Source organism: Tupaia chinensis, unplaced genomic scaffold (assembly GCF_000334495.1).
Source record: "Tupaia chinensis unplaced genomic scaffold, TupChi_1.0 Scaffold000175_1, whole genome shotgun sequence".
In the NCBI taxonomy this organism is placed as follows: Eukaryota; Metazoa; Chordata; class Mammalia; order Scandentia; family Tupaiidae; genus Tupaia; species Tupaia belangeri.
The window spans coordinates 1,519,823-1,542,359 of record NW_006159650.1 but is presented as its reverse complement, the minus strand read 5'-3'; the positions used below and the strand labels follow the sequence as shown (position 1 = coordinate 1,542,359).

General features: G+C 38.9%; 1 protein-coding gene across 3 annotated transcripts in view; it reads right to left on the bottom strand.

Moving 5' to 3' along the window:
* DYRK1A (dual specificity tyrosine phosphorylation regulated kinase 1A) overlaps positions 1–22,537 on the bottom strand; it is a 179,384-nt gene that overhangs the window by 106,471 nt on the left and 50,376 nt on the right. Inside the window, exon 1 of one of the 3 annotated variants that reach the window (XM_014586955.2) lies at positions 16,467–16,592. The exons of 1 other annotated variant lie outside the window; for it this stretch is intronic. The gene's annotated coding sequence lies outside the window, so the exon portion shown is untranslated. Of the gene's footprint in view, positions 1–16,466; positions 16,593–22,537 lie in introns of those variants that run through there. One more of the 3 variants, XM_006146285.3, reaches the window with a different exon arrangement.

Sequence of the window (22,537 nt, the reverse complement as noted above, 5' to 3'; positions counted from 1 at the left end):
GAACTGCGGTCGACTACGTGGGAGTCCAGCGACATAGCCATTACGCTAACTGCTGGTTCCCTCTGTGGAAGATATTTTATAGTTTTATCAACTGGACTAGGGAAAAATGTTCCCCTGTTGAAATATTCACTTTGTAAGCTAAATAATGTGCTTGAATGTATAAAAGAAAATGAAATTAAAAAATGTAAAAAAAAAAAAAATTCCTACTGCCTCAGTATAGTTTATTTCAGATAAGTGACAGGAAGAAATCAACCAGACTGAACTAATAATAACATTTGCAACTTCCAACAAGGATATTAACTCATTTAAACCTATGTGAGGTGTTACTTACTGCCCCCCAAATATTTCTGCCTTTCACTTACTTTTCCTTTTACTTTTGAATTCCCAGGTCCTTTTAAAGTTCTAACTTAGTACTCCACATAGCAACAGTAGATGTTTTACTGGAAGACAAGTTCAGGATCAAGGCAAATTATGTGTAAATTATAAATTGCCTGTCTCTAAAATCATTGCCTATATTCCAGATGCCATTCCTACCAAATACCTTTATAGTTCAGATGCTGTTATAGTATCAAGTAAAGCCCTGGGCATAGAGGCTGGCACTCAATTTGGAAAGAGGAGGGGTGTATGAAAAGACCAATGGTTAGGCATTAAACTATTCCCCATCAGAATAGCTTTATTTGTAATAGTTAACTGAAATCATTAAAGAGTAATTATTTTTACTCCAAAGATAGAATTTTCTAACAATTTTTCCCAAATAAAGGGTCAGACTGGCATGGACTATGGAAAAAAGAAAATATAAATTCAATCTCTATGAATTACATATATAATCAACATATGATCTCAACATTGTATTTACCCAGAAAATGTTATAATTCTACTTACACCTTGCCACCTTTCATGATTTTAATAGAAATAGATGATACTGGGGTGGGGCTGGCAAGTGGTGTAGTGGTTAAAGCACTAGACTCCCATATGGCTGGCTGCAGTTCAAGTCTTGAACCAGGCAGCCTGCTTTCTCACTTTCCCTTTCTCTCTTTCTCTCTCTCTAGTCTAAAAACAATGATAATAACAATTTTTTTAAAAAAAAAGCTAATAGAAGATACTATTGATATAAAAGTTCTTCATAAGGGAGCAGAATCAAGTAAGATATTAGTATTTTATTTAATAAAGTCTGTTAGAGGGCCCAGCTATAGTGGCAGAAGAGAGATAGCATCACTGCACAATGGTAAGTGCCACATGGGAGGCCCAGGTTTGGTTCCTGGCCCAACCTAAGCACAAACTGGGGCATGGTAGCACAAGCCTATCTTACTTGAAAGGCTGTGCCAGGAGGATGGCAACATGAGATCCTATCAAAAATCCTCCTCTTCCTCCTGTCCATATGTACATGTACATGCTCACTCTTATTAAAAACAAAGGTGTTAGAAATTAGCAGGTTATAGGGCCAGCACATGGTGCAGAAGTGAAGGCACTGGATCCCAGGAGGTCTAATCCACAGTTCCAGTCTCGAACCTAGTGGCTTGAAAATCATGCCGGGTGTGTGTGCATACATGTCCAAAATCCCTAGAGAATAGAAAAAGGTTTACAGCGTTGGCGGGGGGGGGGGGGGGGGGGCACTTTCTGTCTCTCTTATTCCCAATCTCTCTCTCTGACCAGTGCACATACTCTATAGCAAAATGTTTTGTTTTGTTTTGTTTTGTTTTATTAGATTATTTAGGGACCAGCCAAGTGGCATGGTGGTTAAAGCGCTGGACACTCCCACATGGCCAACCATGGTTGGAGTCCCAGACCTGGTGGCTTGCTTTCTCTCTTTCCTTCTCTCTGGGTCTCTCTCTGGTCAAATTAAAATAAATGAATGAATAAATAAGATGTAATAAATATTTTTAAAATTATTCAATTACTGTCTTACATATCTAAAGGTAAGAAATATATGTCAGAACTTTCTGACACTCTTTAGAAACACCATCCATTAATCACTACCTATTTGAAATGCAGCCTTTAGAAAGCGGAAAGTATCTCCATCAGTTATAAAATTTGCTGCTGACATGTAGCATCTAAGCCATCATATACTTACAGCAATGATAAACTCCAGAAATTTGGACCTCAGATTGCTTTAAATATAGATTCTAATGATTACTTCATATGTCCTTCCAACTAGTCACTTAAAAAAAAAGTTTCTATCAAGTCAGGGTTTTTTTTTTTATATTTATTTTATTTTATTTATTCATTCATTTTTTAATTTGACCAGAGAGAGAGAGACAGAGAGAGAGACGGAAAGTGAGAAAGCAAGCTACCAGGTCCAGGACTTGAACCATAGTCAGCCATGTGGGAGTGTCCAGCACCTTAACCACCATGCCACCTGCTGGTCCCCTCAAGTCAGGGTTTTAAAACAATAAGTAGACAATGCCAAACACCAAATGTGCTTTCAATACAAACTATAGATATAATTTTCTTCAAGATACATATAGACTCCAAAGTTTTTCCAAAAATATACTGAAATGTTCATGTTTCCCACCCACAAATAGTCACTCATAAACTATGAAGAAACGACTAAATGTTAATAAAAAATGTAACTCTAAAAATCTTTACATTTCTTTTTTTTTTTTAAGAGATTTTTGCTGTAGGGCGCGTGTGCTCTCCGGAAAGAGAGAGACAGTGAGACAGAGAGAGAGAGACAGTGAGACAGAAAGCAAGAAATCACCTCCCAGGGCGAATGGCCAAGCCGCAATCCCTTCTCCTCCATTCCCCTCTGGGGATCTTGGGCACACACGCACATGCACCCAGCACGAGTTTAAGCCATCAGTTCCGCTACTGGAACCGCAGTCGACTACACAGGAGTCCTGTGACATAGCCATTACAATAACTGCTGGTCCCAAAATCTTTACGGTATTTTTTAGCTCACACTTTGCCAAAGGCAATATGATGCTCTATGAACAATCCAAGAACTAAGCTGAAGTGAAAAAAAAAGCCAAAGAACATTTTTCTGAAGCTAAACCTACAAACTATTTTCTAGTTGTCTGAAAACACTATATAAAGTTAACTTACAACATATCTTCAGGTATAGTAGAATTTCAACCACCTCTTAAGCAAATAGTATACCTCAAATAAATAATTGGGCTTAGCAGTCTTTTGGTGGCTGTGGCTGTCTGTCTCTCTACCAAGACAGAAACACACAGAGAAAGAATGAAGGCACCTAAATAAAAACACTGATGTACTGGGCTGGCAGGTGGTGTGGTGGTTAGGTGCTGGAGTCCCACATGGCCAACAACGGTTCAAGTACCGGACCCTGGCAACTTGCTTTCTCACTCACTTGTTCTCTCTCTATATATCTCTCTGGTCAAACTAAATAATAATAATGAATAAAATTAAATAAATAATTCCTTTTTAAAAAATAAAAACTGATACACTGAGATTTATAAAAAAGTAATACTAATCCATAAAATGCAACACTATGGTTGAAATGAATACAGTATCATAATATGGCAAGTCCAGATTAACTAAGGAGCTAATGAAAGAAATGGCGGATAGGATATAATCTCTCATGTCACAATGTTTTGTAAAGATACCAAACTAAAAATTATATCTAACTTCACACTGAAGCCGTAGGTATTATAAGTAGCAAAGAAAAACAATGACACAGGAGCTTCAAAACTACTGGTTAGCAGTTTGTTTCTTTCTAAGAGGTTTTTGCTTTAAAGCACATGCCCTCCCTAGAGAGAAAGAGACAGAGATAGTAGAAAGGAAAGTGAGAAATCACCCCCGGGGGACGGAGGGTGTGGAAAACCACAATTCTTTCTCATCCCGGTTCTTGAAAACACACACACACACACACACACACACACACACACACACACACCAAACGTTGAGTTTCAGACCACCGGATTCAGGACTTGAATTGCAGTTGTCCATGTGGGAGTCCAGTGATATCACTACACCATCTGCTGGTCACCGTGTTTTCTTAGGCTGAGCATAAATACATTTTTATTGTCCTTTAATTTTACGTTACATTTTTTACATTTTACACACACACACGTGCTTCCTTAGAGTATAAACACCTAAGTTTTTAAAATAGTGTTTGTGTGTATATGTGTGTGTGTGTGTATACTATAGTATATATACACGCACATGGAATGTTCATGTTTTTCTCCACAAATAGTCACTCACAAACTGGAGTACCAATTAAATGCTAATAAAAACATCTACTATCCTTACAACAAGAACCTCTCATAACCCTCAAAACCTATTTTAAATAATATATACATATACAGGTATGTGTGTATATATATTCATTCATTGGAAAAGTCATGTTGTATTTTTCTGTTTTTCTATGCAAAGGTGCATCATGACTTTTCTGACAATCTAATATATATCTACAGCCTTGCATGTACAATATATTTCACAATTTAAAAAAATTAACCCCATGGTCTACCAGTTAAAAGAGCCGGCCCACGTGCCCAACTGTGTGGTTCAAATCCCAGCCCTGGCAGCTTGAAAAACATGTTAAGCACATGTGCACATGTGCCCCAAATCCCAATAAAGAAACGAAGGGATTGCAGTGTAGCCGCACCCCACTGAGGTGTACTTTCTCCCTCTCTCCCTGTCTGTCCCTAGTAAGGGCACATGCCCTTCGACAAATTAAAAATATCTTAAATTTGGGAACTAGCAGTTAGCGTAATGGCTATGTCACTGGACTCCCACGTAGTCGACCACGGTTCACATCCTGGACCCGGTGGCTTAAAACTCACGCCGGGCGTGTGTGCGTGCGTGCCCAAGATTCTGAGAGGAGAATGGAGAAGGGATTGCGGCGTGGCCATCCCCCCTGGGGGGTGATTTCTCGCTTTCTGTCTCTGTCTCTCTCTGTCCATCTGGCGAGAGCACGCGCCCTATAGCGAAAACCTCTCAAAAAAAAAAAAAATCTTAAATTTAACCCATATGGGGGCCAGCAGATAGTGTAGTAAATAGGCTATGGCCAACCAGTTTCAAGTCCCAGACCTGGGGGCTTACCTTCTCACTTTCCTTTTCTCTCTGTCGCTTTATAGTCAAATTAAAAAGTAATAACAAATAGAACTAAATACTTTTTTAACTTAACTCATATGAAAAAAATCATATGTAACATATAATGAAATTTTAAAAGACAATTCTGAGGGGCCAGTTAGTAATGTAGTGAGAAGGCCCTGGAATCTTGTCTTGAGACCTCCCTATGCACACACTGTGCAGGCACTGAGGGCATGCATAAGCATGCCTATGCTTGGGGCTGGCTGAGACTGGGGGGATGAGTGGTAATGTGAAGACCTTGTTGAGTAGGCCTGTTCCCATTCTCTCTTCCCCTTCTTCAATGATGGAGGAAATAAACAGATTTCTTTAAAAAGGTCAATTCAGATGGTTCAGAAGATGCTAATTAAGAATAGGCAGCAGCAGCAGCAAAGAACTTTGCTACAAAAGTGAAATCAAAGAACATTTGGTAGATCTAAAATTCCATTCCATGGATTAAAATACAATGTGATTATCTGAAAACTATACACTGTAACTAACATTCCTTATAAACTTTTACTTATTTATACTAATGGATTTCTTTAATGACAAAAAGAAAAAAAAGAAAAAAGAAAAAAAAAAGGCTTAGGCCAGATGCTTGGTGCAGCAGTTAAGAACTATGCAAGGAAGCCATATCCCAGAGCTGACCACAGCTCAAACCCTGGCCCTGGGAGCTCAAAAAACATAACATGCATATATGTATTCACATCCAAAATCCTGATGGCATGGTATAATGGAGAAAAGGAATGCAGCATGATACTGCCCACTGGGGGAAGGAAGAGCTCTCTGGTGTACAACTACACAAACACATGTGCCCCCCAAAGGAAGTCTTCTTTCTTCATGTAGTTAATTTTAGAAACAGATATTCTACATTCACAAGAGACAAAGGAGTCAAAGAGGAAAGAAAATAGGAAAATGTCATGATTTTGATATCTAACACACAAAGATAGAAAAAAAAAAAAAAAACCTTTCTAATTCCCAAGATGAAGATAAATGGCATTATAAAGAAAAAGCAATTACGCTAACTGGGGATTTCAAGTGAAATCCCAAAAATCCAAAATATTATCATTTTTCTCAAAATCCCTAGAACAGGAATGTCTGCTGAGCACTTACTATACACAGTCCATTCAGCTAAGACATTTTATAGATATTAACACATATAATCATAACAGCCCTACAGGAAGGTAGTGTTACTTCTTTTTCATCAATGGCAAAAACAAGAGTCTGAGATAGTAACCAGTCTAAGGGCACAGTTTATGAACTCCTGTCATACACCAAAGTTTACTACACCAAGACGTTTCTCATTAAAGGTGACTGAAATGGTTAACAGAAAATTACAAAGATGCAAGAATCCAGGTGTTTCTAAGTCTGATTTTAGATCCTGAATTCATTCTTCTTTCTTAACATGAAAAAAACACAAGCTCCTAGCAGTAAACTGATTGGTAAAAAGCAATTTTCATTTAGGAGAATGGAACACTTAACTCTCCCTGGTAGTCTATCTAATAAATAAATTCTGATTTCAGCATATAAGCACTTGCTACACGTAGCTCCACCTGTACCCAATTTGCTTTTGGTGATTTCAGTTCCCCATGATCAACCACAGCCCAAAAGTGTAATATGAAAAATTTCAGAAATAAACACTTCGTAAATTTTATATACTGTAACACACAGCCTCATTATCTCATCACGTAGGTCTTTATCATGTTACATCATCTAAAGGGTGAGTACAATAATATATTGGGTTGTCAAAAAGTCATGACATAGCTTTTCTGTTTTTCAAAGGTCATTTATTTTTACAAAGAACAAAGATCAATCAATGATATATTGCCTGTTTTCTTCGATAACCTAACCTTTTGCCATCTTTCAGTGAGCTTCATAATTCTTCGTTCATAGAAGGATCTGTCTTTATTGATTAAAAAACTGAACAGGGTACTGATTTACAGCCTCATCTGAATTGAACATCATACCACACAAGGAGTTTTGAAGAGAACAGAACAAATGGAAGTATGATGGAACAAGGTCAGGTGAGTATGGTGGGTATGGCAACACCTTCTACCCAAGCTTGATCAAACTTGTGTGTGCTCTTGTGTTGTCATGATGGAACACATTCCTTTATGATCAACAAGCTCTGGACAATTCTGGAAGATGGATTTGTTCAAACTGTCCAAATGACGACAGTACAAATTCGAATTAATTGTTTGGTTCCTTAGTAAGAGCTCAAAAAACACACTTTTAAAATCCCACCACATTGAGGGCATAACCTTCCTCTGATGAATAAATTCTTTCGATGTCATGTGAGGAGAATGAAACAGCTGGGAATAAGGCTGTGCACCACATTGTTGTAAACAATCCACTTCTCATCACCAGTTATTAGTTCCTTCAGAAAGGATCGTTTTCCGCACATTTAATGAGCCTATCACAGATGTTTATACATGCTGTTAAATGAACTTCAAGTTCATAAGGAACCCAAATATCGACTTTGCTTACCTATCCTAGTTTCTTCAAGTGGTCACGAACACTTGAATGATGGACATTCAATGTTTCTGCAATCTCTCGTGTTGCGTAACGTGGGTCTGATTAGATCAATGCTTTTATTTTTGTCATCACAACCTTGGTGGGCCTCCCTGACCAAGAAATGTCACTGAGTTCAAAACACCAGCACAGAATTTCATGAACTATCTGCTGGCACTGATGTTCTCGTAAAGCACTGTCACCATAAACTTCACGCAACTTTTTACAAGCTTGATGCCTGCTCTTCCTTTACAGAAGTCAAACAGTAAAATATGGCAAAAACGCAGTTTGGTCTTCCATCTTCAACTTGTAAAATCTCCAAAACTCAACCAAATCACATTTTTTTAAAGAATGAAGTTAGAACTGTCAGCCATCAAATGACATAGCAATAAAATACTGAGAATGACTCTAGTACTTCCAAAAATTAACTAGCGCCATCTGTCGCGAAAATGTGTCACGACTTTTCCAACCCAATATTTTGGTTGGAAATGTTACTAATGTTACACTCTAGTAACATTACAGCATACTGTTATAATTACTCTATTTTTAGTTAATGTCCTAGTGTGGCTAATTTATAAATTAACATTACCGTAAGAATGTACAAAAAAGTGTAAGTTGATCATCCTTTATCCATAATGCTTGTGACCACAACTCTTTTGGATTTCACTTTTTTTTTTTTTTTTGCATTGTGCAATATTCGTGTTTACATGGGATAATTTGGGGATGGGACACAAAATTCTGTCTACACCCAAGTTCCACCTGTGTTTCATACACACCTTATATAGGCAGTCTGAAAGGCAGGAGCATTTGGACTACAATCCATCACATGAGGTCATGTGAAATTTTCCACTGTGGCAACATGTCAGTACTCAAAAAGTTTCAAATGTTGGGGCATTTCAGATTTCAGATTTTCAAATTAGACATGTTCAACACGTACACGAAAGGTTCATTACTATCAATAGTTTCAAGCATCCACGGGGGACTTAAAACATATCTCCAGTGGGACCAGCAGTTGGCTTAATAGCTATGTCTCTGGACTCCCATATAGTCAATCGTGGTTCAAGTCCCGGACCCAGTGGCTTAAACTCATGCCAGGCACATGTGCATGTGTGCCCAAGATCCCAAGAGGAGAATGGAGGAAAAGGGATTACAGCATGGCCATCCCCCCGGGGGGTGATTTCTCGCTTTCTCTGTGTCTCTCTCTATCTTTCTGGCAAGCATACCTGCTCTATAGCAAAAAAAAAAAAAAAAAAAAAAAAAAAAAAAAAAAAAAAAAAAAACAAAAAAAAAAGAGAGAACTATTGCATATTAACATTACTAGGGGAAAAAAAGAGATCATTTTAAAGGAGATAAAGTGAAAAGAAGGTTAAAAACCAATAGAAGATGAGTCATTTTTGCACTAAAGTTATGGGAAAGATAAAAGAACATGGAGGAGGGTAAAATAAAAGAACATGAAGGATTATAAACCTAGGTCCTGGATTATACTACTACTACAACATCTTGGAAGGAGGAGTAGCTGAAATAAGATAAGAAAGGGAATAAATGCATGCCATTTCTCATGAACTTATAGACAGTCTCCAACTTAAAATGGTTTGACTTATGATGGTTGGCCTTAACAATATTTCAACTTTACAATACTGCAAAATCTATATGCATTCAGTAGAAACCACACTTTAAAATTCTCAATTTTGATCTTTTTCTTGGGCTACCAGCCATATGCAGTGCTGCTCTCTCATGATGCTGAGTAGCAGCAGCAAGTAATTTTCTCATTTTCAGTAGGGCACTAAATAAATTACATGAGATATTCAATACTTTGTTATAAAATAGCCTTTATTTCAGATGATCTTGCCCAACTGTACACTAATGTTAAGTGTTAAGTGTCCTGGTAGGCTGGGCTCAACTATGATGTTAGTAAGGCTAGGTGTACTGGATTATTCAATACATAGCCCCATTGTGACTCAAAGAACATTCAAATTTGAGAAGAACTAATACATCTGAGAATATTAAATAAATTTTGCCCAGGCCCAGCCCTATAGTATATATATATGAAATAAAAATAAATTTCATGTTTAGACTTGGGTCCCATCCCCGATATTTCTCATTTACGTATATGTAAGATATTTCATTATGTATGTGGTAGCTAGGCACTGTGCATTGGGATATGGATCCCACATGACCAACTATGGTTCAAATCCTAGTCCCCAGTGACTTCAAAAATATGCCAGGCCCACATGCATGCATACCCAAAATCCTAACAGGATAGAGAAATAGAGGAAACAAGGAATGGGGAGTGACCACACCCCAGTATGAAGTGCTTTCTCTCTCTCACCCTCTGGGATTAAAAAAAAATTTATATATCAATTACATTTGCATTTTTAAGATATGTATTTATTCACTGGCTCATTCAGACAAGAGAGGGACAGGGGGCTGGGGGTAAATGGGGGAGAGGAAGTAAGAAAGCAAGCCACCAGGTCCCGGACTTGAACCACGATGAACTATGTGGGGGTCCAGCATTTCTAAGTACCACACCACCTGCCAGAACTTGCATCTTCATTTTTAAGAGATGCGCAGTATTCCACTGCCCAGATACAGATGTACCTTAAGCCAACATCTACTGGGAGAGACCAGGAGATGGAGCAATGGTTATGTCTCTGGACTCCCACATAGCCTACCACAGTTCAAGTCCTGGACTTGGTATCTTGAAACACAATGCTCAAAACCCCGAGAGGAAACTGCAGAAGGGACAGCAAAGTGGCCATCACCCCTAGGGGGTGATTTCTCACTTTCTGTCTCTCTCTCTGTCTCTAATGAGTACACACGCCCTACAGCAAAAATCTCTCTTAGGAAAAAAAAAAAAAAAACAGAAGAAACTAAGAGCAGAGCGATATGAACAAAAACACTAAGACCAAGAGTTATCAAGATTTTTGTTATCAAGATTTTTTTAATCTATTCTACTGATATTTGGCTTGCTTACAGATATTTTATATCACCTACAAAAAATGTGCTCAAGGGCCAGTGGGTGGCGAGGTGGTTAAGGGTGCTGGACTCCCACTTGGCCAACCATAGTTTAAGTCCCAGGTATGGTGGCTTCCTTTCTCACTTTCCCTCTCCCTCTCTCTCTCTCTCTCTCTCTGTCACTCTGGTCAAACTGGAAAATAATAATAATAGTGATAATGATAAAGGCAAAATAATTCTTTTTTTAAAAAAGTCTTCAAACTTCCTATTATTCAAATTGATTCTACATCACAGAAAGAATTTAAAAGGAGTGGTAGATGACCTGTTGTGTTCTGGGACACAAATGAGATTCAGATCCAGTGCTTAGTGATATTGTTATGTTTTCTTCCCTAACCCCAAGACCTAGAGTAACCTGGGGCCTTTAGGTGGCATGGTTGTTAAGGGCACTGGACTCCCATACGGCCGACCATGGCTCAAGTCCCAGACCTAGCATCTTGCTTTCTCACTGTCCCTCTTTCTTCCCTACTCTCTTATCAACTAAACAAACAAACAAACAAATAAATAAGATGAAGAGAGTCTAAAAAAAAAATATATATATATATAGAGAGAGTAATGCCATCTTTAAATGTATTCCCTAAATAAAGCAGTATCTATCAACAGAAGAAATTTTTAGGAAGAATACAAGGAATTAGCAGTCTGCAAGCTCTTCTCATAATTTCTATAAAATGCACTGCAAAACTGCCCTTTCTCCTCTCTGATAGCACTGACTTTTCTTATTAGAATGGTCTAAAGTGTAATATATAATATGTAACTCCATATATAAAATGTTATCTTTCTCTCTGGCAGGTGCACATGCCCAATGGCAAGAAAAAGAAATTTGTAATGTTATATAAATTCACATCAGTGCCTAAGTATACACACTAAATTGGTTATATGTACTTGTATGTGTATATAATTATATATAATTTAATAAACCATTACTTTTAACTATCCTTGCATTCCAAAAACGGAAAAACAAGACCCAGAAATAACCAAACGTAACTAGTCATTAACAACTTACATTCCCTGCCAACACGTCTATTGCTAATAGTATTAAAATGAATTTAGTTATTTCTTTATTTTCATTGTTATACTTTCATGCAACTTACAGAGAAATAACAACTCCTAAAAAAGGGTTTTACATTAAGTTCTTGTATTTCAGGGTATCAGTTATCCTCCAAATAGTCTTAAGTCTCTTTCACTTTTAGCCCCTACTTCAGATGTGTGATATCTTATTCTATCACTTGGCCCCTGCACTCAATCCTCTATTCCCCTTTCCCTCCAAAGTAATCTTTTGGAAGATTTATTCTGTGTTAACATTTTTTTGTTGTTTAATTTGCTACAGGGCATGTGCACTCACCAGAGTGAGAAAAAGTGAGAAAGCATCCCCCAGGGTGATGCCCATCCCTTCTTCTCTGTTCTCCTCCTAGAACTTTTGAGTGTGCACACAAACACAAACACACACACACACACACACACACACACACACACACACAGGCCCAGCACATTTGTCAAGCCACTGAAGGTAAGACTCAAACCACATATTTAGCCATGTGAGCCATGTACTACTGTACCAGCTGGTCCTACCTGAATTTCTTTGGTTTTTTTTTGAGAGAGAGGTTTTTGCTATAGGGCACGTGCGCTCGCCAGACAGAGAGAGACATAGAGACAGAAAGCGAGAAATCATCCCCCAGGGGGGATGGCCACGCCACAATCCCTTCTCCTCCATTCTCCTCTCAGGATCTTGGGCATGCACGCACAGGCACCCGGTGTGTGTTTAAGCCACCGGGTCCGGGACTCGAACCGCGGTCGACTATGTGGGAGTCCAGCGACATAGCCATTACGCTAACTGCTGGTCCCACCTGGATAATTCTTAACTCTTCTCTGCCCTAACTTCTCACTCAATATCCAGTCCAACAAAGCTATATATATTAGCTGGCTGCCCACAATGCTACACTATCAATTCAACTCAGAAAGTCTGAAATGCATTCTCACACCTTCCTCACACAACTTTCTCTACAGTAGTATTAACTTTTCATCTCTCCCCCGGTACCACCTTCCGTCCATTAACTTCACTAGAAGCTGCTGACTTGTTAAATAAATCCTATCAATTTTTTTGAGACTTTTTAATTGCCAGAGGGCAGGTGCGCTTGCCAGAGAAAGAGAGGAGACAAAACCCTTCCCAATGCAACATGGTCACACCATAATCCCTTCTCTTCCATTTCTTCATGCTGTTGGGACTGGAGGAATGCTCACACACACAATCGACATGTTTTTCTTCTAAAGCCACTGTTAGGATTTGAACTGCAGCTGGCCATGTATAATCCAGCTCCCTTAACCACCAGACCAACAGCTGCTCCAATACCATCAACATTCAAAATGCCTCATCTTTCCATTCCTCTTCATGCTTACTTTATTCCAGGTATTGTTCATGCCTCCTAGAATTAAGTATCTCCTAAGCCTGATGATACAACAAAAACACTAGGGAAGGTTTCCATAACTACGTTGTAGACCCCACTCCCAAAAATCCTGGTTCAGGAAACAGGCATGGACCAAGAATTCGGAGGGTTTTTGTTATCTGGCTGACTGTTTTTTTGTTTGTTTGTTTGTTTGTTTGTTTATAAGAACTTCCAGTTAATTCCTGAACAGACTCAGGATTGGGAACAAATGTGATTAAAGACACCTTATCTATTATCCCAATTCATCCTCCACCTACCCGCCACACATAACTTCCAAAATCACACAATCTTCACCTTGGATTAAACTCCTCTATCATTTAGGAACATTCAGTGAAATCTTATCATCCTGAACTCAAGAGTTCAACATGGCATTCTACAAAACACATTTACACCACTCTGTACCAATGCCTAAGGCATTTCCCCTGCCTAAAATGTGCCCCCATCCCTTCCTAATGCCTCTCTATCTTCCAGACAACCTCAATTTCTCATCTTGCTTAGTTACTTTAACCTCTCCCTGAACTTTTAATGATCTACCACTGGTTTTCGTTAACAATTTGTATTATATACTTATACCAATGTTACTATGTACTCTTTGAAGATAAGTACTATAGGTCTCATATTTCTATTATGTCATAGATGTTCAATGAACAGACTAGCATAATATCAATAAATTAACAATAAGGAAAATACTGTTTTACATAGAAAAAGTGAGTTATAAGTCAATACTATTTTACTGTACTTTTTTTTTTTACAAAGAGAAAAAGAGATACATGTGAGGAAAAAATGGCAGTATATAAATAGTAGTTGGCACTGGAAAGAAAGGAAACTCTTACTTTTATCATCTGTGGTTTCTAAATTTCCTAAAACAAATAGTATTCTGGTGATAAAACAATACCTTAAACCCTAAAATTTTTAAGCTAGAAATTTCTTCATCAACCAAAATTCCAGGGGGCCAGCAGATGGTCTGTTGATTAAGGCACTGGACTCCAACATGGACAAACAGGGTTTGAGTCCTGGAACTGCTGGCTTGATTTCTCGCTTTCCCTCTCTCTTCCACTGTCAAATTAAAAAAGAATAATCAATAAAATTAAATAAATAATTCTTTAAAAAGAAAATTCTGTAGAAACCACAGCATGGTGCTACTGCATTGGGAATCACACCACCACAATCCTAACGCGTATCACTTATTTGTTAATGTCAACATTTTCAAACCTACACTTCAAATTCCACTGGCCTCACTACACTGAATATTCAACGTTTTAAGACCTCACTGACAGCCTTCTAAATCAAGTATACATGAGCATGTTCTTCTATATGTATGAGTAGAGTTTTGCTGCTTTCTTGTTTGATCCTTCCAGTCAAATCCACGAATCTTAACAGTGTTTTTCAGTATAAAAATAGAAAGCACACAATAAGTAAAAACATTGAAATATTAAAATAAATCTTTAAAATAAAGGTTCAGGGGGCCGATAGGTGGTTAACGGGTGGACTTCTGCATGATCTACCACGGTTCAGGTCCTAAACCTGGTACCTTGAAACTCATGCTAGGTACGTGTTCATATGAGCCCAAAATCCCAAGAAAAGGGGCTGCAGTGTGGCCATGACCCTGGGGGAGGGGAGCCGGGGAGGGGTGATTTCTCACTCTCTCTCCTTGTCTGTTTCCAGTGAGTTCCACATGCCCTATGGCAAAAACCTAAAAAAAAAAAAAAAAATGTTTTAAACAAGGTCCAGAACGGGTCCAGCAGATACATAGTGGTTACATCACTGGCCTCCCACATGGCTGACCACAGTTCGAGTCCATACCTGGTGGTTTGAAATCAACACTGGGTCCATGTGTATGTGTGCCCAAGATCCCAGGAGGAGAATGGAGGAGAAGGGACTGCAGTGTGGCCATGCCCCGTGAAGGAGGATTTCCCACTTTTCCTCTTACTGTCTCTTGTCTCTGTCTCTCTCTGTCTCTCTCTCTCTGGCAAACACACACACCCTAAGCAAAAAATATCCATTAAAAAAAAAAAAAGTCCACTGGATGATGATGATGGGGATTTTAATGTCTTTGTATTGACTGATATGAATGCTATTGCTTCTGGAAGGAGCAATGAAATACACTGTAAAGTTATATGTTATTCAATGTAATATAAACAAGATTATAATAAAAAAATTTAAGAAAAAAGAAAAAAAAAGTCCAGAAAAAACTTTAAAACACCCTCTTATCACCCTTCTCCATAAGCAGAATAAAATCCTGAATACAGTGGAAAACTTACCATCTGAAATTCTCATGACAAACTACTCTAAAAATGTTGAATTCTCAGTCACAAACTATATCTCAAATTCCTCTATAACAACAGAAGCTCATGCTGTTTTTGTCTACAGTGGGGGGGTGGGGGCAGAAAATTGCTACACACAGCATATAAATCGCTCCAAATTCACAAAGAATTATTCCTCAGTTTCTTTTCCAACTGAACGTTGAGACTCTCAATCTCCAATATCAGTAAAACGTTCTTGCTCAAATCTTATGCCATTTTTCGATTTACAAGCTCCAGATCTGTACACAATATATTTAAACACCAGGCTTGACAAGTTATTGTTCCTGTTAAATTTTCTTTTCCTCATAACAGTCCTTAAGTCTGTAGCACTGATTCATGTTCCATTTTACCTAATAATCAATCTCCACTTTCTAGAAATGTATTTCGTGATTAAAAAAAAAACAAAAAAATAAAAAAACACCACCCCATGAAATTTATAAATAAAAGTTTACTATTTAAAAATAAAATTAGGAGATGATCAGATGGCATCGTGGTTACATCATTGGACTCCCACAAGGTCGATCATGATTCAAGTACCAGACCCAGCGGCTTGAAACACACTAGGTGCAAGTGTGTGCATGCCAAAAATCCCATGAGAGACTGGAGGGAAAGGAAACGAGGCATGGCCATCCCCCTGGGAGTTGATTTCCCACTTTCTGTCTCTCTGGCGAACAACATACCCTACAGCAAAAAAAAAATCTCTTTAAAAAAATAAGTAAGTAAAAGTTAAAAATTAGATGGGGCCAGCAGGTGAATGTGGTGGTTAATGTGGCTGGATCCTACATGGCTGACTCTACGTGCACCAGTTTGAAAAGCATGCCGGGCATATGTGTGCCAAAAATCACACTGGATCCCACGTGACAAACAGCAATTTGAGTCCCAGACCTGGTGGTTTGAAAATTTCACCAGGCATGTGTGCACATGTGCCCAAAATTCTGTAAGAAGGGACTGCAACATGGCCAGCCCTCCTGGGGGGTGCTTTTTCACTTTCCCTCTCCCTTCTCTTTCTGCTTGTCTCTCTCAGGCAAACAAATGGGTCATATAAAAAATTAAATAAATGAATAAATAAACAAACTAAAAATAAAACTTAAAAAAAAAAACTCTTAAGAGAAATAAAAAGTCCATGACATTAGACAAAAAAGTCTTTTAAACTGTGTAGTAGTATTCATACCCATGATTATGGTCCTAACTCCACTCTGACTTGAACTGTAGTAACTGCATGCAAGTCAACATGTAGCACCAAAGTGAGAAATGCCCCACTTATCCGACACTCTGGAAGGCCAGGTTTCTCAGCCATAGCTGCCTACCAATAAAGCAGAAAAAGAAAATATCATAATCATCAAGCCAACCCATCTCCTAAAACCTTAACTTTTGGGGTTGCTTTGATGAAGCAAAGAAATAAACTTTTCTTTTAAAAAAAAGAGATTTTTGCCATAGGACATATACACTCACCAGAGAGACAGAAAGTGAGAAATCACCCCTCGGGGGGGGAATCGCCACACCACAATCCCTTTTCCTCCATTCTCCTCTCAGGATTTTGGGCATACACGAACATACACCTGGTGGGTATTTTAAGCCACAGGGTCTGGGACTTGAACCACGGTCGACTGCATGGGAGTAAAGCGACCATTATGCCATCTGCTGGTCACAAGTTTAAACTTCTTAACATTTAAGATGGGATCATGAGCACAGTTACATGATTCCTAAAATCTGAAGGTAAAATGAATGAATCTGCTGTGGTTTTACCTCTATAACTCAATCTGATACAAATGGCACAAAAGCTAGTATTTTTGTTACAAGGAACATAAAATGAGCTTTAAAAAATATTAATTATCTGCTCTGTATAATAACTGTAACTAAATAAAGTTTGGGAACAGTTTAATCTACATAAGAGCTATAATAGATAAAGCCTGGGACTAGTAGGGAGGGTCTTTTCCTTTTCTTTTTAAATACCAAATTTCTTTTCTAGAAATGACCATGTGTAATGTGGTACTGCTTACATTCAAAGTGTTAAAAATCATGGGCCAGCCGGTGGTGTGGTATTTAAAGACGCTGGCCTCCCACAAGATCGACAGCGGTTCAAATCCTGGACCTGGCACCTTGCTCTCGGACCTCCTCTCCCCACAGGAGTGCGCATTCCCTGTAGCAAATTAAAAATGATATTAAAGAAGTAATTTTTTTTTTAAGTGTTAAAAATCAGATGAACAGGGACCAGCAGAGGAGGAACAATTACGTTCTTGGACTCCAACATAGTCGACCACGGGTCGAGTCTCAGACCTGGCAGCTTAAAACTCATGCAGAGGTGGGACCAGCAGTTAGGGTAATGGCTGTGTCAATGAACTCCTACGTAGCCAACTACGGTTCGAGTTCCGAACCTGCTGGCTTAAACTCACACCAGGCGTGTGTGCATGCATGCCCAAGATCACGAGTGGAGAATGGAGAAGGGGTTGCGGCATGGCCATCACCCCTGGGAGGTGATTTCTCGCTTTCTGTCTCTGTCTTTCTGGCAAGCTCAGGCACCCTATAGCAAAAACCTCTCAAAAAAAAAAAAAAAACCAATTCCTTTCTGTCTCTCTTTGGCAAGTGCACATGCCCTCTAGTTTATTTTTTAAAAAGAAGAATGCATCCACCTGAAGGCCCTTGGTACCTGCTATTTCCTGTACCTATGAGCATTCTTCCCCAGAAAGTTCCCTGTCATCCCTTCGATTTATTTCAAAAGCTGCCTTCTAGGCCCAGCTGTGGTGGTGCAGGCGGTATGGCATCATGGCCCAATGCTAAAGGCATATGGGAAGGTCTAGGGTTTGATCAAGTTAAGTTGACCTGAACATGACCATGGGCACCCTTGTGGTCCTGGCCAGAGGAAGAATCTTGATATGACAAGACCCTGTCAAAGGTGTCTGTGTCTCTCTCCATCTCTCTCGCGTAAATAAACTTAAAAAGAAAAAAATACATAAAAATAAAACCCTATCTCCTAACCCTCCCTGTGTCTCTCTCTCTCTCTCACTTGCTCTCTGGTCAAATTTAAACAAATAAAGTTAAATTAGAGAAAAACAAAAAAACTCATGCCAGGTGCATGTGCATGTATACCCAAAACCCAAGAGGAGAGTGGAGGAGAAGGGATTGCAACATGGCCACACCCCTAGGGGAGAGATTATTTCTGTCTCTCTCTCTCTCTCTCTCTCTCTCTCTCTCTCTCTGTCTCTCTCGCAAGCACATGACCCCTACAAATCAGACGGACAAAGCACTCACAAACAAGCAAGGTGACTAGCACATGAGAGCTCATTATATTATTTTCTTTGTTTCTTTATGAGTTTGAAGTCTGTAGTAATTAAAAGTCCTTTGAAAAAGTAAAGGTAGAGAGACCAGCACATGGCGTGATAGTTAAGGCACTGGACTCCTAGATGACCAACTGCACTTCAGGTCCCAGACCTAAAGGGTTTACTGTCTCTTCTCTAATGAGTGTGCATGCCCTATAGCAAACAAGAAACTAATAATGATGATAAATAAAATTAATCTTCTTTAAAAATGAAAGTAGAAATATATGAAAAAAGTGTTACAGAAGTACAGCAATCTTCCAATTTATAGTTACTGAACTACTAAACCGAAAAAATTTTAAAAAAAGACAAGACGCAGGTTCAATGGCATTTTATGATAAAAGAACTTGCAAACATACCATAAATGATAAAACATTTAGAGTTTTTGTTCTTTTGTTTGGAAAGGGGGGAAATGGTTAAAACATCTTAGAAAACTTTTTTTTTTTTTTGGAGAGGTGTTTTTGCTATAGGGTGCGTGCGCTCGCCAGACAGAGAGAGACATAGAGACAGAAAGCGAGAAATCACCCCCCAGGGGGGATGTCACGCCGCAATCCCTTCTCCTCCATTCTCCTCTCGGGATCTTGGGCACGCACGCACACGCGCCCGGCGTGAGTTCTGAGCCACCAGGTCCGGGACGCAAGACGCGGTTGACTACGTGGGAGTCCAACGACATAGCCATTACGCTAACTGCTGGTTCCCAGAAAATTATTTTTTATAAGATAGTTTTATTTCAGTCACTAGCAAAGATTTACCTAGGTAAGCTCTGATTTTCTAAAACTGTACATTTTAACAACTTCCCCCATATTTTCCTTTTGCTACCCAGTCATACTTGGTTTTTACCTTTAAACTTTCTCATATTATAGAGAACATTCTTCATATCTCATACAGATAAATTAGAAAATGCCAGTGAATTTATGATCAGATGTAGAGTTAAGACATTTTCAATTTTATTTCATTCAAATCAAACCTTCACCAGATATGGAAACTATAAGTCTAGAGAGGTCATGTTCCTTACTTATAAGTATATGAAAATAACATAAACCCTGAAAAATTTGCTTATCAATCAGATGATAAGAACAAAAATAATATTCAATTGCCATTTTAATTGAGCATTCAAACTACACTGCTATAGAGAAGTATGCATAAATATAATATACTTGGTATGTAAAAAGAACATGAACACTTACATATAAATGAAAATGCACAGGAAAGTCATACCAAGTCCAGGATGGTAATAGCAAACTTTTAATAGCAGTACCCCTGGTCAAGTCGATGGAACCAGGAAGGAGTAGGAGGAATGGGGGAACAGCTATTAGGAGGATGACAAACAATTTCACATAATTAAAAACACACAATAATATCCTAACAATCAAATAATGTCATGACATAGTTCCAAATTCATCATTTCTTCAACATACAGGAGGCAAGCACTGGCGACACAGGATGAGACTGACTGTGCTGCCCCTTGGGGCCCTAGCAGTTCAATATGGAAATCAGACCACAATTTAAAAAAAAAAAAAAAAAAAAAAAACTCACACTAATATACAATTACAAACCACACTAAAGAACTATATCTAGAGAACAATTCAAATTTGAAGAACGAAAAGTATCAGAAATAATCTTTCCAATAATTTGACAGGTAAGACCTGAATTTGAAGTTTATATCTGTAAGGATTCCTAAGCTCACAATTCTTTCCATTTCTATAGCCACATAGAGAGTTGGCAAGAAAGTTCAGACCTTCTGAGAAAGGAATAGGTGGGCAAGGATTTGGAAGCACTGGCTGCTCGGTCAAGAAAATGAAACACTGAGGACTGTGAATAGATGTCTTCAAATAATTAAGCAAGTCTCACAGCAATGATATGAATCAGTTTTCTCCCTTCCAGTTCAAGAAGCCAGGAAAACCAAGAACTAAGTGAAAGAAAAAAGGTACCACTGACAGGACAGCTGCTTCATGAATGGCAACCCACAGACATTCCTACAGAACCTGGGAGCCACAGTTATGTGCCATGGCCCTAATTCCAATACTGGGTGGGCAGTGGGATTCATTACTCTATTGTTCACTCAGCTGATAGGACCTTCTCCCAAAGACCTACATCACTAAATCATAATCGAAGAGCTGCCCAGTCCATGAAATAGGGAAGTAGCTAAAACTTAAAAGAAAATTGTCTCCTCCATCGAGACTATTTTATACCCTTAGATTAGTCTCTAAGAATGCTCAGGCCGTAAGAGCACAATTTTATTTTGGAATCCTAAAGCTGAATACTTGTTTAAAATCCCAACCTTCTAAAACCATACCTTCCATTTCACAATTCCATTCCAGCCCTGCTCAGTGGGACCTAATTATATTAATCTTTATATTCCTCCAAGCATCTACAAAGGAACTGTATATCTAAAAAGTATTAAGTAGTAATTCTCGAATATCCTGCTTCTGACTGTAGTATAACTGGTACCGACTGCTCTGTAAAACAACTATAAAACTAATTAAAATATTTGAGGAAACTATCTTCCAACAATGGACAAATGACAGCACAGGACTGTGACCCCTGAAGAAGAAAGTCCACAACTGCCTGTTTCTCTGGGGACAATTTTCCACCATGAGAGGGAGCCGGAGTTGAAGCAAAACCGACAGTCCTATTGAGATGTGAAGGTAAAGATAAGAGTTCCAGGGAGCTGAAGCAGATGGAATATTTGGGGGGGAAGAGGCAAGGAGGGATGAAGGCAAAGCTCAAGAAAGCTGTGTACAAGGGAAGTCTCCAGAAATCTGTGGCAAGGGACCCACCAGGACCAAAATGCAAATGGACAAGGTGAGATCACCTGAGGTTTAGCATAAAGTGACCACTTAGAGGATAAAAACAAACAAAAATGTTAGAGAATGAACAGGCCTAGGGATTTGAAAAAATAATAAGGGCCAGGCACAAGCACAGCAGTAGAACATGACACTCTGAAAGGCTGAAAGACATCGGAAAGCTCTAGGTTCACATCCAGAAACCTCCTTGGGTACTCCAGGCAAATGTGTGCCTATGACCCGGGACTGGCTTAGGCTAGGGGTGGATCATAATGTCAAGACTGATGGCAATGCTTGCTCTAAATCTACGTACTGGAAAAGATAAATAAACTTCTAAAAATAATAAAAATTTCAAAATACAAACAAAAAATGAAGAGACCCTTAGAGACCTGTTGAATATTAAATTTTCTTACACAACTGCAAAAGAAATCAGAAAGAGAAAAGTGAGAAAGAAGCACATAAACATGATAGAAACAGCAGGAAGAAATCATGGCTCCAAACCCCTCAAATTATAACCACTCAGGTACATCACAGGGAAAACCAAAGATAAAGAGAAAATCTTGAAAGCAGCCAGAGGGGAAAAAAAAAGACATTATAAAAAAAGGACTTCAGAAAGTTTCTAGAAAAATGAAATTAGGAACCAATAGTTGGAGTAATGGTTACCCGACTAGACTCCTACACAGTTGATCACGGTTTGAGTCCTAGACCTGGCAGCTTAAAACTTACACTGGGCATGTGTGGCGAAGAGCCCAAGAGAAGAAAGGATGAGAAGGCATTGCTGCATGGCCATTCCCCCAGGGGGTGATTTCTCAGTTTCTGTCACTCTGTTTCTGTCAATCCGGAGAGCACACATACCATACAGCAAAAATCTCTAATTAAGGGACCGGCAGTGAGCGTAATGGCTATGTCGCCGGATTCCCATGTAGTGGACCGCGGTTCGTGTCCTGTACCCAGTGGCTTAAAACTCACGCCGGGCACGTGTGCGTGCGTGCCCAAGATCCCACAAGGAGAATGGAGAAAGGATTGCGGCATGGCCATCTCCCCTGGGGGGTGATTTCTCACTTTCTGTCTCTCTGCCCCTCTCTGTTTCGCTTGCGAGCACATGCACCCTATAGCAAAAACCTCTTCAAAAAAAAAAAAAA